Source organism: Jaculus jaculus, chromosome X, assembly GCF_020740685.1.
Source record: "Jaculus jaculus isolate mJacJac1 chromosome X, mJacJac1.mat.Y.cur, whole genome shotgun sequence".
Lineage (NCBI taxonomy): Eukaryota > Metazoa > Chordata > Mammalia > Rodentia > Dipodidae > Jaculus > Jaculus jaculus.
In genome coordinates this window covers 104,938,767-104,951,729 of record NC_059125.1, presented here as the reverse complement: position 1 = coordinate 104,951,729, position 12,963 = coordinate 104,938,767, and the positions used below count along the sequence as shown (strand labels likewise).

The following is a 12,963-nucleotide window of genomic DNA, read 5'->3' as shown; positions in this document are numbered from 1 at the left end:
CTAGTCCATGAACCATGCATTAATGAACTTATCCAAATGACTTTGTTCCTCTTAGTAAACTGGAATATTCTGAATATTCTTTATCTTGCAACAACAAACGTTACAGGTCTCTGATGAAATAAAGTTTAGGGAAAAATACATTACCTTTTGCTCATGCAGCCATAAATTAACCTTCATTGTTAGCATATGAAGAGAGTACTTGTTTCCATACATTTCTAGTCCTTCACCTAATGACTCAATCACTCGGCAATAACATGACTTTACTATGAAACTATTGTCTTTTTCCTTCTTTTTGCTAAATTTCTCAACTGCTTCTGTGATTTTACTCTAGTGAAGTATTTTGCGACAATTCATCATTTTTTGAGTCTTGGTTATAACGATGCTTCCATTCTAACATCCCTTGCTTGCCAAATGAAAAATGTATAGCCTAGTTGAGTTCCAAGTATTTTCCTGGGACTCACACATTTTGAAGTATCTCTCATTTCCAACTCCAAGGAAAAATTATCAGTTTCATTTGCATCAAATTAAGTATTTAGGATAGAAATCAGCCTTGCCTTCAGTAGGCACTATAAGGCTGCAACATTGTTGTGTAAATTTTCTGAATTGTTTTTCTCATACTCTCCATTTTCTTTGATGTTTTGTTTTATGAATCCAGGAATCCTTTCCATTTTTTTTTCATTTTTATTTTCCTCCCTTTGCTGTTCTATTACTTTTTGGGGGAATGGTCACAATGTCTAATTCTGTAACTCAGGCTGGCATAGAACTCCCTAAGTAGCCCAGGCTGACCATGAGCTCTCAGTGATCCTCCTGCTTAGCTTCTCAAGTGCTGGGAGTATATGCATGAGACACCACATCCAGCTCAGAAATTCTTTTCTTATGTAAGCCTTTTCTCTATAGTTCCTCTCTCTAGATGAGCCAGTGTATTTCTCATAAGCCTAAGAAGTTTATATATTATCTGCTCCCAGGATATAAAATGGATAATATAGTGTAAGGAATGTGTGATTATTAACAGTGATTTAAGTTCTAATATATGCCCTCCCATCAGCAAGTTACCTAACCTTGGGCTAGTCATTTCCCACTGATTTTCAGTCCCCTCACATGGTGAATAGTAATGATAATAACAATAAACAATGTACTGAGTCTATTATGTGGGTCAGGCACTGTATTAATAACTCTATGTAATTGATTTTATATAATGCTTATTTCAATATAAGGCTACTTAGATATAGATTATTCATTCCTATATAATGTTCATATACTATGTAAGGCTACTACCACATTTCTATAGTCCATTTGACATAAATGAGGAACCTAATGCTTAGGGAGGCTAAATAAACTGTCCAAGGTTAGATGGTTTACAACTCAAGTCTATCAGACTCTCTTATCTGTGTTGTATAATGTATTTGCTATTTTATTTTTGAAGTTCTTTAATTCCATGATTTATTCTGTAATCAATAGCTCTACTGATCTCCACATTCTGCTCAGCTTTTAAAGTATTTATTGAATTTAGGCTGAAAATCACACTTAATCCATAGCAGCCACTTGAACCAGAATTTAGCAATTCTCTATATTCCATCCCACAATTTTGCTAGCATGTACTTATTTTCCAAGGACAGAGGTTAAGGGTGATCTACTGGAACACTGTGTTGAGGTTTCACATCCCTCCCTCCCCACACACAGGGAAAGAATATTGCATTTTTCCTTTAAAGTTTTGAACACTTTTATTGAATGAAATCATAGGCAGTAACTCTTAATACATAAAACAAATAAAATGGGAGTTGGTCCATTTAAAACATGGAGAAAGAACCAAAATGCTAGTCCATGTGGCTTTCCTTTTATTCACAATGGGTGTCCCTCCAACCCTGAAGCTCATTTCCACTGCCCTAGGGGGTAAACTTTTGATTGATTTGGAGTGCAAGTGGGATTAGTGTTTAACTTCTCTGGAGGTTTACCTTTAAATCCTTCACGTCTTTTTTTCTTTTTTGGGTCACTCATTCCCTTTAGCATTTTATTGTCTAAAAAAAGCTAGAGCCATAATCCTGAAATCCCAATATCCTGGGTTTTTACAACAGTCATGGGTATAGAATTGCTACATTATCAGAGGTTTAAAGATTCTGAAATTCTAGGGCATTGGTTATTAATTAAAAATGATTTTTTTCATCTCCCCTTTCCTCTTCTTACTGGATATCTGCAATTGTTTAGTGGAAGTCAGATTTCCACTGAACGTTTATTCTCTAAAAGTGGTGATGTACACTCCATAGTCCTTACTACTCCTCAAAGTAAACATATTGATCAGCAAGTTATTAGCTTGCCCACCTTCCTTTGCAGAACCCTCAACCACAATTCACAAACTAAGGTACTGTCTGTAGAGTGAAACAGTGTCTGATTTCTAGCCCCATCTTTGCATGCCTAACATGTCTCTGAATCACAGTTCTATTCTGCTTTTATATTCCAACAGTTTAATGTTGATATATTCCTCAATTAAATGGGAATTTCTCCTCCAAAGATTTCATTCTCCTTCAAGATTCATCTGTTAACGTGCGTTCATTGTTGGGTTGAGAATAGTATTTCTCATTCCTGCTTACCAAATATCCCTTGATTAAACTTATACTAGTTTCTAGTTGTGTGAACATAAGTAATTTACCCTCTGTGGCTCAGGATAAAGGGAGAATTAAGTGTATTCAGGGCTTAAAATATATGTACAGTCCTGGTGTATACTATTTGCCTAGTACATATTAACAGTAATAATGACTATTTGCATGCTTGTTTCCTAAAATAATTACTAACTTCTCAAATTAAAGTCTGTGGACAATTATAAATCTCTTTACACATTTGGTAGTTTTCAAGATATTTGATGTTTCAAAATTCATAACAAGTTCAATATTTACCTAACATAGAAGTAATTCAAATATCACACAGGTTACCTTTTAGTTATATATAGTTGGATATCATCTAAAGATCAAAATACTCTAAGCAGCAGTTGTAATTTTTTGCTTAATGAACTAAAAAAATCAAGCTATTAATAACAATATCAACCTCCAAATTATTTGTAACTTAGAGTTCACAGAACACATTATGAAAGTGGTACCTGGTGTAAAACTAAGAACCCCTCTCCTTGTGATAACTGAAGCACCCTAATATTATAAATTCCTCATGCCAACCATATGGCATAATGGTTACCTAAAGATGAACTTTACAGTTTTAGGGGGTATACTGAAATATCTCAGTACATATATTTACAAAATAAAATGTTAGTTCATTTAATTTCTTTTTAAAGTTAGTATCTTTCAGCATTTCAGGGCATAAAAATGACAGAAACAAAACTGTCAATGATAGGGGTTAAAACTCCTAATTCTCTGACATGTTCTTGATGGTGTACATGAATTGTCAACCTCTGTCAATTTGATTTTTATCCTGCCACTTAATTACATGAATCCTATCATTCCTCCTTTTTTCTGTTTTGTTTTTGAGGTAGGGTCTCACTCTAGCTCAGGCTGACCTGGAATTCACTATGTAGTCTCAGGAGGGCCTTAAAGTGATGGCAATCCAACTACCTTTGCCTCCAGAGTGCTGGGATTAAAGGCGTGTGCCACCCTGCCCAGCTCATTCCTCCATTTTTATTTCATTGAAGATTGAAGGGAGAACTTTTGCTTATTATGGGGATATGTTAATTAGAGACCTCAGTTCCTCACAGGGTACAAAGAAATTATTTTTTTTAGGACTCAAAGGAAAATCAAGATTATCTGATTTAACTTTCTCATTACAGATAAGAAATTGGAAACCCAAAGAGCGGGGAAGATATGTCCAATATGATACAACTAGTAAAACAGGTCACCTAACTCTGAATTACTTATCTTTCAACTAACTTACACTATGGTTAAGGAATAGTAACCCAACATATTATTTAACTATTGGGCCTCCTCTTCAGTTCAGTGTAAAGAGTAGCACAGCTCTGTTTTTGTCCCTGCATTAGATGGTTTATCTTTAGTTTCTCCTTGACATGGCCAAGTACATAATCCTAAAAAGGAAACATTGGCACATAGGCTGAAAGGTCAAGAAAGGGAAAAAAAAAAGAAAAGCACTTCAATATTTCATGCAAGACAAGTCAGTTTAATTATCAGCATTCTTCATCAGGTTTTGAAGTTTCCTGCTAAAAGCCAAGGCCAAAATGTGTTCCCAAGTAAATGCCAGAGCAGCAACATAGTAAGACTAATAGTTTAAATAAATCACTTTGATTTCAGAATGGAAATGAATGAAAGAAGGCCATAAATTAGTGAAGCTAGTAGAAGTCTCATGGACTATCTGCAAGAAAAATGCAGGCAGGAAAGAAAGGAGGGAGGGAGAGATTGAATGAAGAAAGAAAGAGGAAGAAAGAAAGAAAGAAAGAAAGAAAGAAAGAAAGAAAGAAAGAAAGAAAGAAAGAAAGAAAGAAAGAAAGGAAGGAAGGAAGGAAGGAAGGAAGGAAGGAAGGAAGGAAGGAAGGAAGGAAGGAAGGAAAGAAAGAAAGAAAGAAAGAAAGAAAGAAAGAAAGAAAGAAAGAAAGAAAGAAAGAAAGAAAGAGGGAGGGAGAGAAAGAAGAAAGGAAAGAAGGAAGAAAGGGAAGGAAGGAAGGGAAGGGAGGAGGGAGGAAGGGAAAGAAAAGGAAAAGAAGGGAAGGGAAGGGAAAGAAGGAAGGAAGGAGGGGATGGAAGAAAGAGGAAAAAAGGCAAGAGGGCTCCACAAGGTCCAAAATGGGGCTGATAGGAAGGAGTGAGGGAGCCTAAGGGATAGGTACTATTCCCTGTTAATGTTTTACAAATTTATATGTGGTGCTAATGAGGTCGCAGTCAGGAACTTAACCCTCATTTAGGATGGTTATTTTTTATATCTAGTTTTACTGCTGCTGATGGTAGAAATCTCTACATCATTTATTAAAACTTCTCGGCCAGCTATCTATAAAATGGATGGTCTAAGTGTCCACCCTGTACAACTCTATTTGCATTATTTTAATAGAAATAAACTGGAAATGGTGAGTAGCTTGCCCATGGTCATACAGTTATTCAGTAGCTGAATTAAAATTGATCAGTTTCATATCATTGTACATTTTCTTAACCTTCTTCATTTTTGCATGTCTTTGCATGGGCTATTTAGTTTAATTTTTAAATTTATTTTAAAGTTAGAATCCATATTAATTATTTAATATGGAATTTTCATAGTATTTTGTTTTTAATCATAATCTTTCTTGCTGTCCTTCCCTTATCTTCTTGCACCCTGCTTCTCTCAATAGTTTTCCCTCCCTGTTTTTCATGTCACATATATTTCAGTACTCTCCCTTTATATTTCCTCTCCCCTCTCCTGTAAGATCTCTTCTTTCCCTCTCATGGATACCTTTTGAGTTTTGTGCTCTATGTACACGCACACACACAAATGTAGATACTGCATTTAAGAAAAATATGTGGGATTTTGTATATTTTTATTGAGTCTGGCATATTTGATTTAATATAATGATTTCTAGTTCCATATACTTATCTGTGGATGTCTTGATTTTATTCTTTAAAGCTACACAATTCTTTCATTTTAGAAAAAAATCTAGCATTTTCATTAAGGTAAATTGCAAGTGTAGTGTTAACCCAAGCTCGCATGCATATCTGTCATACAAGGCTTTCCCCTCAACACTTTTCTTGCCTGTAAATTTCTGATTACTTAGTTCACATGTCCATTTTAAGCCATTTATTTTTCTGAGGACACTGTATATTTGATTCTGTGGACTTAACCCTACAAGGTAATTTTTCCTGTTTACTCACTTCAGTAAGATTTGTCATGTAAGTGTGATCACACTGGAGCTACAGTTAGTTTTGAAGACTAGACTATCTTCTGCTGAATTTTTGAGAGTTACTAGTTTCAGAAGTTACTCTATCTAGAAATTGTTTCACTATGTTAATACATCTGACATAACAATAAACAGGTATGTTTATTGCTTGATACCACTATAGTTTATCTACTTGTTTTGTTGAAATATGAATAAATGTAAAATATAATCATGTGTAATGAGAATAAAATTATGGACTGTGACCTAAGTATCCTTTCTGAATGGAATAAACAGTGCTAACATCGACTACAAAGATTTTTCAGGGGCTGGAGAGATGGCTTAGTGGTTAAGCGCTTGCCTGTAAAGCCTAAGGACCTCAGTTCAAGGCTTGACTCCCTAATACCCACATAAGCCAGATGCACAAAGTGTTCATCTGTCATGGCTGGAGGCCCTGGTGAACCCATTCTCTTTCTTTCTCTCTCTGTCTGTTGCTGTCAAATAAATCAATAAAAATAAAAATAAAAAATTTAAAGATGTTTAAAAATAAAGTTTTTCATCTGGGCATGGTGGCACACCTCTTTAATCCCAGAACTCTGTAGGCAGAGGTAGGAGGATCATTGTGAGTTTGAGGCCACCCTGAGACTACATAGTGAATTCCAGGTCAGCCTGGCCAGAGTGAGACCCTACCTTGAAAAAAAAAAAAGTTATTCATGGTGCTTTCTTTTCTATAACTCACTTCTCAAAAATGTGTATCTAAAGTAAAAATATAAAATTATGTAAAAACATACCTAACTATCTATGTACACAAATTAAACCAGGACAAGTGGCATGATCTTAAATTAGTAGGATTATAAATTTTAACAGGGAAGTTTCTGTTCCTTAGCTAGGGCATGACTTTTACTGGAGTCATCATGGTCATCTATTTCAAAATAGAGCTGTAACACATTATGGGTGTGAGGCCAGAGAGCTCAGTGGGTTATAGTCCAGTGATAATGAGCCCACAGTTACACAACATAATCCCTGGAAAGTCCAGATAACTCACTCACTCCAACATTAAGTCTAAGCAGATGTTTCACAGTGTGTGCCATTGGTTGCAAGAGGGCCTGGACAGGAAAGCGGGGCAGGTGGCTTAATATAGGCTCATTACAATGGCTGGAAAAATAGCTTAATGTGCAAACTCTGCTAATGGTGGTTGATTGAGTGGCATCATCTTTATTTACAAGGACAGCACACACCAGTGCATTTAAGAGCACTAAGTAGAACAAAGGCCTACCTTCCATTGCTCTCTAAACATTATTCTTCATAAATGCTAATGTATTTCCAATCTTCTACATCAAAAAGCCTGTTAGAAACCTCAGATGGTATCTATTTCGTACTGTCTAACAGTATTCTACCTTGTGTGGCCCAAAGTAGATCCAATGAAGAAGCAAATACTTTTTTAAGTGGGTGGTCTTACCAAAAGAATAACTTCTATAAACACAGTGACATCACTTCTGCTCTTACCTATCAATTCCTTAGTTTCCTGAACAACAACCAAAACCAAGTCACAGGCTTTATTCTCTGCTTGTCTCCTTGAGTTCTAAACTGTATACTGCTTTGTCAGGTTCTCTAAACCACAATGTTATTTATCACAGCTTTCAAGAAATAAGGGATATAGGGAGGGCGTCTAATTAGAGCTAAATATTATGAGTCACATGTATGAAAAGGCCACAGTGAAACCTATTACTTTGAATGCTAACTTAAAAAACTAATAAAAAAAAAAACCCTTCCCCAAATTCATATTATTCAAAATTATTTATCTTCAAAATGGGAATTTCATGTAACACTAAGAAGAGAGCTCCTCAGTGAGTATTGGAAAAATAACCCATAATTGAGTATTAAAAATATTTAACGCTATGTTTACTTTCTCAAGCCTGAAAACTAATTTAGAGGTATAGGTACTGAGTGTATGAGTATATATTAACTAGTAGTAAAGCTTATCTTCAATTATGAATGAATTGATCCTATTATTATTCTCTATAATTCTGATTGCCAAAGATTCAGATATTACATACAATGACTTTGGCAAATGTCTATCTTTATGTGTGGTTGATATAATTTACATATAAGTATGACATGCTATTTTGGCATTATATAGATATTATATAGTTATACTGAATTAGCCAATAAACTTTTCAGGGTATTTTGTTTTGCCACATACTTTCTCATTAGAGTACCATATATATATATATATATATATATATATATATATATATATATATATATATAATATATATATATATTTATATATTTATATATATATATATATTTCATTTTAAAAATGACTATGTAGATGAACATTTATTACAATATAATCCCAAATGAATGAATACAGCTGTGCTGGCAAGGATGTGAGCAAACAGGCACACTCATACATTGTTAATGGACTATTCAATGGAGCAAACTCTATGAAGAGCAACTTGGAAGTTAAAATTGCATATCTTGTCATGTAAAAATTCCACTTTTAGAAATTCTAGTGATAAATTTTCATATGTATGATTTTTTTTTTAAATTTCTGAGGATCTTACCCAAAGCATTGTTTATAATGGCAGAATATCAGGAAAAAAAAAAAAGAAAACTTAAATGTCAATAAAGGCTTGGTTAAATTAGCACTTGTCAAAATGACAAAACACTGTGCATATGTTAAAAACACAAGGTGTTTTTAAAAACAGTATGAAGAATGAAGAATTTTATTAGTGTCCCTAGTAATAAATAAAGAGCAAACCCAGGACTTTACTTGCTTAAGCTTAATGTACTAGTGTCTTGAAACATTTTAAGAACAGTAGTTTACAGAATCCTTTCTGCACCACAGTTAAAGAGGTTCCCGGGTGAATATTTCTTCCAGGAACAAGGTACTTATGTGTAACCATTTCTGAGCACAGGTCCATAGTAGAAAAAGAATGAACTGTATATTACAACCTATTTTATAATTATTTCCACAATAAACAGGAAAAGCTTCCCCCCAGAAAAGTGGTTGCTTCTTATTAAAATCCTTGGAAAAAAAATTCTTTCATGTGATATTTATCCATATTCACTTGTTTTTTTATCCACAAAATATATTATATTGGAAATTCTCAATTTATGTGAGTTTAAATGTTTATAGAGAGTGAATGCTGAATTGGAAAGAATGCATATAAATTATTTTAGAGGGTATGGCTCATAATATTGCTATTATGTATCATAAACATGCTTTCCAAAACCCTTTCAAAAGTTATACAGTGAAAACAAGGCTAGCCTGACCACAGAAAATACTAAACGTAAATTAATGAAACAAATAGAAAATGTCATAGTTCATGAACTTATAAAGATATTTGGAAATGTAAATGAAAGCCTTCTTGATTTTAGACATAACTTGGGTACTAATTTCTTATGTTAAGAGTTAATAAAAATTTGAAAAAAAATAAAAATGAAGAATTTATCTTGATTTCCTTGTTCACATTCAGGTTATTGAAGAGTCCTAGGTGATGAAGTATAGTTCTTTTCAACAAAATTATGAGAGATAGTAATTGTGTAAGGAATAATTGATACAGGAAATGACTTTTATAATATTCAGTGACATAATTGATATTAGGGGGATGGAAAGACTGCTTAGTGGTTAAAGGCACTTGGTAGTAAATGCTAATAGCCTGGGTTCAATTCCGTACTATCCATTTACAGCTAGATGCACAAAGTGGCACAGGTGTCTGGGTTTGTTTTCAGCGGTAAGAGGCCCTGATATACCCATTCTCTCTCTTTCTCATTCCCTCCCTCTCACTGCTTGAAACATATAAATAAAATACTTTTTAAATGAAATAATTGCTTTGAGGAATGATCATTAATAGATGAAAATATTGGATGATATTCTATAGAGGGTGCTGGAGAGATGACCCAGCAGTTAAAGACACTTGCTTGCAAAGCCTGATGGCTTGGGTTCAATTCTTGGGTTCAATTCCTTGGTACCCACCTAAAGCCCAAAATAGCACGTGTCTAGAATTGGTTTGCATTGGCAGGATACCCTGGTATGACTATTATCTCTCCCTTTCTGCCCATTCCTATATATATCTCTTTGTCATGATAAATAAATAAAGGTTTTTTTTTTAATTTTTATTTATTTATTTGAGAGTGACAGACACAGAGAGAAGGACAGATAGAGGGAGAGAGAGAGAATGGGCGCGCCAGGGCTTCCAGCCTCTGCAAATGAACTCCAGACGCGTGCGCCCCCTTGTGCATCTGGCTAACGTGGGACCTGGGGAACCGAGCCTCGAACCGGGGTGCTTAGGTTTCACAGGCAAGCGCTTAACCACTAAGCCATCTCTCCAGCCCAATAAAGGGTTTTTTTAAGGAAGAAAATCTGTGGTGAATTTTACATGGGAGGGGACAATCTTAAATCTTCATATTAATCTACTCACTAAAAAAATGGGGACACCAGACACTACATCCTGACATAAGGCAGTACTAAATACATAGCTTATGAACTTTCTTGCCAAAAGTTGAACATGAATCTAAATAAGGCCCTTAGAACAATTTTAATTTATAGGGAATAGAAGGAACAGATCAACAATTCAGATGGCCCCAAGGAAAACTAACAGACAAATCTAAAAAGTGGTACATTGTACTAGATAATTGGCCAGCACCTTCAACAAGTTGACGATAAAGGGAAAAGGGAAAAAAGGAAAGAAAAAGAAGAGAGTATATTTTACAGGGCAGACACTGAAAACTCACAACTAAATGCAATGTGCAGAACTTTTTATGTCTGTTAATTTGACCAGATCAACTATAAAAATAGCATTGTGGCACAACTGGAAATTAGATATCAAGCAATTATTAATGTTTGTAGGTGTTAAATTGGTGTTGTGTCTTTACTAAACAAAACTGAAAAGTGTTGATATAAATATGGATGCTTCTATACTATTTTCTCTATTTTGTGTACATTTGAAAATGCATAGCAAGGAATATAGAAAATGATACAGTAGACAGTTGTGTTATGAAAATGTAAGTATACGCTGAAGGAAAAGACTGGAAAACCAGCATCGTAATATTACATGGCTGGGTAATTGGTGACAGAGATAAAATATACATGGATAGAATCATATGTGCACTCAAAACCTCAAATATTTTAGGTAAAATCATGTAATATATTTGTATAACTGTCAGAAGACTCAAAAGGGGGCTTTATTGATTGTTTACAGAACAGTGTTAAAGATACCTGCTTAGGAAGATAATGAATTCTTCTCTTGTGAAATGAGAAATTAAAAAAAAAACTCCTCAAAATCTATATTTAATCTTATATAAGTAGTTACAATATGTAAATAGGAGCTAATGAATATAAATGCTATAAGTAAATACTTAACTAGTTATATATCTAAGAGCATATGTATTCAATTATTTAATTTTTTTTATTTTATTTATTTATATGCAAGCAGAAAGATGCAGACAGAAAAAGAGAGAGCAAGACTATAGATATGCCAGGGCACCTAGTCCCTGAAAACAAACTCCAGATGTATGAGCCATTTTGTGCATCTGGCTTACATGGGTACTGGGGGTTCAAATCCAGGTCGTTAGGCTTTGCAGGCAAGCACCTTAACCAATGAACCTTCTCTCCAGGCCCATATCCATTATTTTAAAAAAATGTTTCATATCACCTTATATTCAAGCATACATGGAGTATGAGTCTATGTGATTGTGTATTAAGGTATTTGCACAGAGTCAATCAATGAAAGCATTACATGTGAAACCACTAATTATTTCTTTCTGGAAGTTTCCTTTGTACAGACTAACTGAAGAGCTGAAAAACAAGTGTTGAAGTGACATACAATTCTGCACATTTTCAATGTTACACATGCTCCATCCTTTTAAAGCCAATCAGTTGTTAATTTATTACCACATCAATCTATTGGTGAAATGAGTACCCTCATGAATCAGTTTTCAATATCTTTATCAGCATGAAAATCAATTTTTTAATCCATGAGCCTTTCAAAAAAGATAACACTTCATATCCCAATGACAACATGGTAGGTTTATTTGCCTGTGTTAGTTTAATGTTTTAGTAGGTAGTACTGGGACGTTGCAGTGTAACACTGAAAATGTATTTTTTTCCTAATAATCTTTGGTATACTCCCTCCCTGGCTATAAGTCATTTGTCTATCCTCTAATCTCCAAGTTCCTTGGAACTACATTATAATACTTATTATCCTTTGCTCTGTATCATACTGTCAGATAGGTGAGTCTTCCATCCTCAAAAATATCTCACATTGATGGAATACTTAACTAAGTGGATGTGCTGGGCTAAGCACTTGAAATGACTTCTCTTGTTTATTTTTCAGAACCTCAGTAAGTATAAGTATTCCATCTTACTATGAATGAAAAAAAATTATGCAAGGAAATTAAATAATATGCCCACAGCTTCTGAGTTATTAATCCTTGCTTTTCCCTTCGATTTTGCAAACAAAATTTCTTATTTTCAACTTTTTAAAACATTTTAAAATTAAGTATTAATGCAGGTATAATCTATATGATTCAGAGAAAAAGAGACAGAAAAGGTCTATTAGGGCCTGGGTGGGTACAAAGAGATTTGTAGGGAGATGACAGTGAAGATAAGTATATAAATATGGGCTAAATGCATATGTATGGGGTAGATTTTTCCTCACATTTATTATCTATTTTCTATCTATCTATCTATCCATCCATCCATCCATCCATCCATCCATCCATCCATCATCTATCTATCTATCTATCTATCTATCTATCTATCTATCTATCTATCTATCTATCTATCTATCTATCTATCATCTCTCTCCCTCTCCATTATTGGAATGGAACTCAGAACCTTGCACATACTAGACAAGGGCTCTGACACTGAGATACATCCCTAGCCATCTGCTTATTTCTTGATACAACTGTCCTTTTCTTCTTCCCAGATACTCAAGGGAATCACTAAACACAGAGGTCACCATGGACTCCCAGAACTTGGTTCTTCATTGCTATTCTGCATTCATGTAGTGAACTCTCAATAATAGGTCAATGGGCTAGGCATATTTGTTAAACTAGATCTTCCAAGCCCTCTCTACTTAGCTGCTTCTTTACAAAACATGTTATGTTGTAACAGAGAAAAAACAACATAAATCTAAAATAAAAGGGGGTGCATTTTTCAGTATCTT

General features: G+C 34.3%; 1 protein-coding gene across 9 annotated transcripts in view; it reads right to left on the bottom strand.

The window, feature by feature from the left end:
* The window catches only part of Pak3 (p21 (RAC1) activated kinase 3), a 268,737-nt gene that overhangs the window by 33,448 nt on the left and 222,326 nt on the right, over window positions 1-12,963 (bottom strand). The window lies entirely within an intron of this gene.